A 6,000-nucleotide genomic window follows, 5' to 3' on the forward strand; every position below is an offset into this window, starting at 1 on the left:
AACCACTAACGTTTGGAACAAATCCACAGTCACTGGTGACAGACTTACATTCTTTTATTTATGTTCAGACCTTGCATGTGCTAATTGAAAGCTGACAAACAAAAGCCTTATCACCTGGAAGCCTGGGGAAATGAGTTCTTCTCACAAAGTCCCTTTGAAGGTAGTGGCTCAGATCCTATACTCAATAGACAGTGACACTTAATTCGGCAGATCCCGGTTTTAGGAACCCGAGAGAATAATACTGTACTGGTAACACAAGGTACACAACTGAGGTTGCGTCAGGGTGGAATTCACTTCGTCAAAATGTCATATGCAGCCTAAGTCAGAAGCCAGGGTGAGGCTGGTACAAGGGGGATTTTGAGGAAAATGACAGGATTGATGTTTCTATTTCTCGCTATTTTAATTTTTCTAACACTTATATTTTGCCAAGTGATTTTTATTACTTTAATATATGAGACATTCATTCCAGATTCTAAATAAATATAAATAAACCTGAAGCACATACTAATTGTCACACCTATATGCCACGTTATCACCATCCTCCCAGTCTCAGATGAACTCTGCTAAAGGAAAGGCAAGATGATATTTTTGGTCCCCCTGACTTTTTGAATAATCAGTGCATAATAAACTGCGAGGCCTAAGTAAAAGTCACCCATAAAAAATGGGAACAAAATTAGAAAAGTCATCCTCTGCAACTGAAATTTATATTAATTAATGTGGAATGAATGGGATTAGCCTTCTGCAGGAATGACCACTGAGAGGCATTTTGAAATGAGTTGTACAAAAGATCAGGGTGTCTCTAAATCTCCTTAGGTCCCCAGTCCAAGTACAAATCACTATAGCCTGGGCTTTAACTTTGGATAACCTGGATGACTACATGCTTATAATAAATACAGACACAATAATGTGGCACTGTGCATGAAGTTTAGAAAATGTAAAGTCGAAGAAGAATAATTTGTTGGGGTTTATTTAGAGAGGCCTGGAAGACAGGTGTTTAGAAATACATACTCAGAGGTAAAGAAAGCAGGAGTGATTCTCTAGTTTTTGCCACAACCCCAAGAAATACCCTCCAAGGCTACTCAGTTTATTGTTCTCTCATCTTATACATCCATGTTCGCCTCACAACGCCTTGATGAGCAACTTGGATTCCTGGGAAGTTTGATAATAGGAAGGGCTGCCTTCAGTGAGGGTTTTCTAGTGACAAGAAAGGCAAATCCCCACTGAATATTAAGTTAGCGCTTGTTTATAAATAAATCCATGAGTTAGCCTGCAGTCAGTCCCCAGGAGCTCATCATCCCTAAGTGAACTGAGAGCATCGAGTTTCTTGAAACTGGATTTGGGACCCACCGGGCTTTCCTATCAGTCCACAAAAGAACCCTGCTTGAGCAAATGTGCGAAATGGTTCAAAAGGAACGCATGGAGCATGTCATTATACATTTGTCAAAACCCATAGAATGTACCACACCAAGAGTGAACCCTAATGTAAACTACGGTCCTTGGGTGATAATGATGTGTCAGTATAGGTTCATTGATGGCAACAATCACACCCCTCTAGCGCAGACTGTTGACAGCAGGAAAAGATGTGCTTGTGGGAGCAGGGGATATAGGCTACTGTCCATTCAATTTTGCTGTGGACCTAAAACTACTCTAAAAAGTAGTCTACTTGCAAAAAGAAAAAGTGATGCATACATCCAGAATGAGTTAAGACATACACTTTGGAGGCCAAAAGACCTGGAGGAAAATCCTGACACTGGCCCTGGATGGGTGACATCTGTCCTCACTGAACTTCAGCCTTTTTATCTGTAAAATGGAGGAAATGAATACATACCTTTGGTGTTATGACAGTTACATGAAATCCTCCATGTAAAGCATGGAGAAGGACACCTGGCACAGAGTAAGATTTCATCATTTCCATGCTCTGCCCAAAATAAATCCTAAAAGGTTGGGCCTGAGTTAGAAGTTATTCCTCATACCAAAACGTATACAGTTCACTCTGACTACTCTGAGAGCCTAAGGCACACAGAGTAAAAAGCAGGACATGGCTGCTACGAGACCAGGCCCCCGGAGAAAGCCGGCATCCCCAGGTAATGAGTTGTTAGGGTTAAAAATTCTGCAAAGCATATTGGCTGCATCAAACTTTCTTATTAAAACATTTGATGTACGGGCACCTGGCTGGCTCAGTCGGTGGAGCATGTGACTCTGGATCTTGGGGTTGTGGGTTCAAGCCCCATGTTAGGTGCAGAGATTACTTAAAAATAAAATCTTTAGGGGCACCTGGGGGGCTCAGTCGGTTAAGCATCTGCCTTCGGCTCAGGTCATGATCTCAGGGTCCTGGGATTGAGCCCCGCATCGGGCTCCCTGCTCAGCATGGAGTGTGCTTCTCGCTCTCTGTCTGCCCCTCCCCCTGCTCATGCATGCTCTCCCTCTCTCAAATAAATATGTAAAATCTTTTAAAAAATAAAATAAAATCTTTTTAAAAAGCACATTTGAGGGGCGCCTGGGTGGCTCAGTCGGTTAAGCGTCTGCCTTCGGCTCAGGTCATGATCCCAGGGTCCTGGGATCGAGCCCCGCATCAGGCTCCCTGCTCCACAGGAAGCCTGCTTCTCCCTCTCCCACCCCTCCTGCTTGTGTTCCCTCTTCTGCTGTGTCTCTCTCTGTCAAATAAATAAATAAAATCTTTTAAAAAAAATAAAAATAAAAAGCACATTTGATGTCAACTTTATTATCTGGAACCTAAACTATGTGCCAGACATTGTCCTAAATGATGGAAATACAGAAATTAATAAGGTACGTGTTCTATCCTTTAGGGACTCAAAGAACAGTGAAGAAAACCAATGATTCTAAAAAATATACCATAAAAGGTGCAGTGGAGCCCCACCCCACTCCAAAAAAAAAAAAAATTCTTCCCTGGTCAGCAAACAAAAAAGTTTCTAAAGAGGAAGTAACAGGTGAGTCTTGAGAAATACTGCAGCTCAGAAAATGCTCAAGGAAAAGAAATTCAATGAACAAAGACCAAATCATGATGAGTTTGCAATTTTCATGTGAGGAATTGGAGCAATATAAGTCAAAGAGGCAAAGCACTAATTTTAGGGGATGCTAATAAGAATTACTGTTTAAAAAAAAAAAAGTATTCCATAATCTAATAGGTCCAGCACATGCTGGGTTTAAAAACATAAACAATGACAAATAGATTTCTTTACTGCAGGATTTCTTCGCACTTTTAACATGCAAATGTATATTGCAAAGAATCTGTACTCAGAAAACTATAAAATACTCATGAAAGAAATTGAGGAAGACACAAAGAAATAGAAAAACATTCCATGCTCATGGATTGGAAGAATAAATATTGTGAAGATGTCAATGCTACCTAGAGCAATCTACACATTCAATGCAATCCCCATCAAAATACCATCCACTTTTTTCAAAGAAATGGAATAAATAATCCTAAAATTTGTATGGAACCAGAACAGCCAGAGGAATGTTGAAAAAGAAAAGCAAAGCTGGTGGCATCACAATTCCGGACTTCAAGCTCTATTACAAAGCTGTCATCATCAAGACAGTATGGTACTGGCACAAAAACAGACACATAGATCAATGGAACAGAATAGAGAGCCCAGAAATGGACCCTCAACTCTGTGGTCAACTAATCTTCGACAAAGCAGGAAAGAATGTCCAATGGAAAAAGGACAGTCTCTTCAACAAATGGTGTTGGGAAAATTGGACAGCCACATGTAGAAGAATAAAACTGGACCATTTCCTTATACCACACACAAAAATAGACTCAAAATGGTTGAAAGACCTAAATGTGAGACAAGAGTCCATCAAAATCCTAAAGGAGAACACAGGCAGCAACCTCTTCAACCTCAGCCACAGCAACTTCTTCCTAGACACATCGCCAAAGGCAAGGGAAGCAAGGGCAAAAATGAACTATTGGGACTTTATCAAGATAAAAAGCTTTTGCACAGCAAAGGAAACAGTCCACAAAACCAAAAGACAACCGACAGAATGGGAGAAGATATTTGCAAATGACATATCAGATAAAGGGCTAGTATCCAAAATCTATAAAGAACTTATCAAACTCAACACCCAAAGAACAAATGATCCAATCAAGAAATGGGCAGAAGACATGAACAGACATTTCTGCAAGGAAGACATCCAAATGGCCAACAGACACATGAAAAAGTGCTCAACAACCCTCAGCATCAGGAAAATCCATATCAAAACCTCAATGAGATACCACCTCACACCAGTCAGAATGGCTAAAATTAACAAGTCAGGAAACGACAGATGTTGGCGAGGATGCGGAGAAAGGGGAACCCTCCTACACTGTTGGTGGGAATGCAAGCTGGTGCAGCCACTCTTTAAAACAGTATGGAGGTTCCTCAGAAAGTTGAAAATAGAGCTACCATACGACCCAGCAATTGCACTACTGCGTATTTACCCCAAAGATACAAATGTAGGGATCCGAAGGGGTACATGCACTCCGATGTTTAGAGCAGCAATGTCCACAATAGCCAAACTATGGAAAGAGCCAAGATGTGCATCGACAGATGAATGAATAAAGAAGATGTGGTGTATATATACAATGGAATATTATGCAGCCATAAAAAGGAATGAAATCTTGCCATTTGCAATGACATGGATAGAACTAGAGGGTATTATGCTGAGCGAAGTAAGTCAATCAGAGAAAGACATGTATCATATGATCTCACTGATATGAGGAATTCTTAATCTCAGGAAACAAACTGAGGGTTGCTGGAGGGGTAGGGGGTGGGAGGGATGGGGTGGCTGGGTGATAGACATTGGGGAGGGTAAAAATAAATAAATAAATAAACAATGACAAATAGATTTCTTTACCGCAGGATTTCTTAGCACTTTTAACATGCAAACGTATATTGCGCACCTCCAAGAGGAGAATTTGAAGTGGGACATTTTCCAAACTTATCTGACTCAGAACCTCTTTTTTCATGCTCCTCACAGGATAGGTCATTGAATCCATTCTAGGATATGAAGTTGCTGTCTAAGAAGAGTCAATAAGGAGGAGTCTCAGCAGGAGAATAAGGTGAGCAAACTCCACGTGCAGATCCCAGCAATCTGTAGAATAAAGTGCAAACTCCTCGTCCTGCCCTCCCAGCTGGGCCGCATACCACCTCTTCATCCACACCGTTCAACTCCCTCCCTCTGTGTTCTCAAACCCTGGACAAACTGGGCATTTCCTTTTCTCCTAAGCATGTTTTAAATTCGCTTGCTTCTGAGGTCTTGAATGGTCTCCTTTTGAAATTCTACTCATCTTTCGGGATACATCTCGAAGACTACTTCTTCAATCAAGTCTTTCTTGATCCGCCGAAATCATGTTAAAAACATTCCCTGTAGGTGTTGCTTTTATTTCTGGTCAGCCCATATTTCACTCTATTTTGTCTAACAGATGGCAGTGCTCATGTGCAGTGGAAGAAAGCTGGGGGTGGGGGACGCAGGTGACCGCTTGCCAGAACCACCCAAGTACCAGTTCCAAATTTTTCCTTCTATATCACTGCTTCCTCTTCCTTCACCCAGTGACTGCCCTACCTCACACACACACACACACACACACACACACACACACACACACAGAGCAAAGGGTACCAAAATCTCACTCACTTCACACAAATGTGCAGAGAAATTTCAGCTTCTTTATTTTGTCTGTAACCAATCTAATCTTCCCCATTAGCACCCACCTGCTGAGTAGTGATAAAAGCTGAGTTTATTCCAATCTTGTAAATGAATCTACTTTTTTCTAGAGAACCCAGTCTTTTCTGAATAAATGTCCAGTCTTTCACAGGACCTCTCTCTTCCTTGTCTTTTGCAAGAGGACATCTGGGCATATAAGGTGTGTTTCCTGTGTCCTCCTGACAGTAGGGGGAGGTCTGGGATTGATATTCTCCATCCTCATTTTTTCTCTGGACTGGCAATCACAGACACACCACTGAGCCTGTCCCTGGGTGTTCTGCTGTTAAATTTGGC

This window comes from Phoca vitulina, unplaced genomic scaffold (genome assembly GCF_004348235.1).
Source record: "Phoca vitulina isolate PV1807 unplaced genomic scaffold, GSC_HSeal_1.0 scaffold4, whole genome shotgun sequence".
Taxonomy (NCBI): Eukaryota; Metazoa; Chordata; class Mammalia; order Carnivora; family Phocidae; genus Phoca; species Phoca vitulina.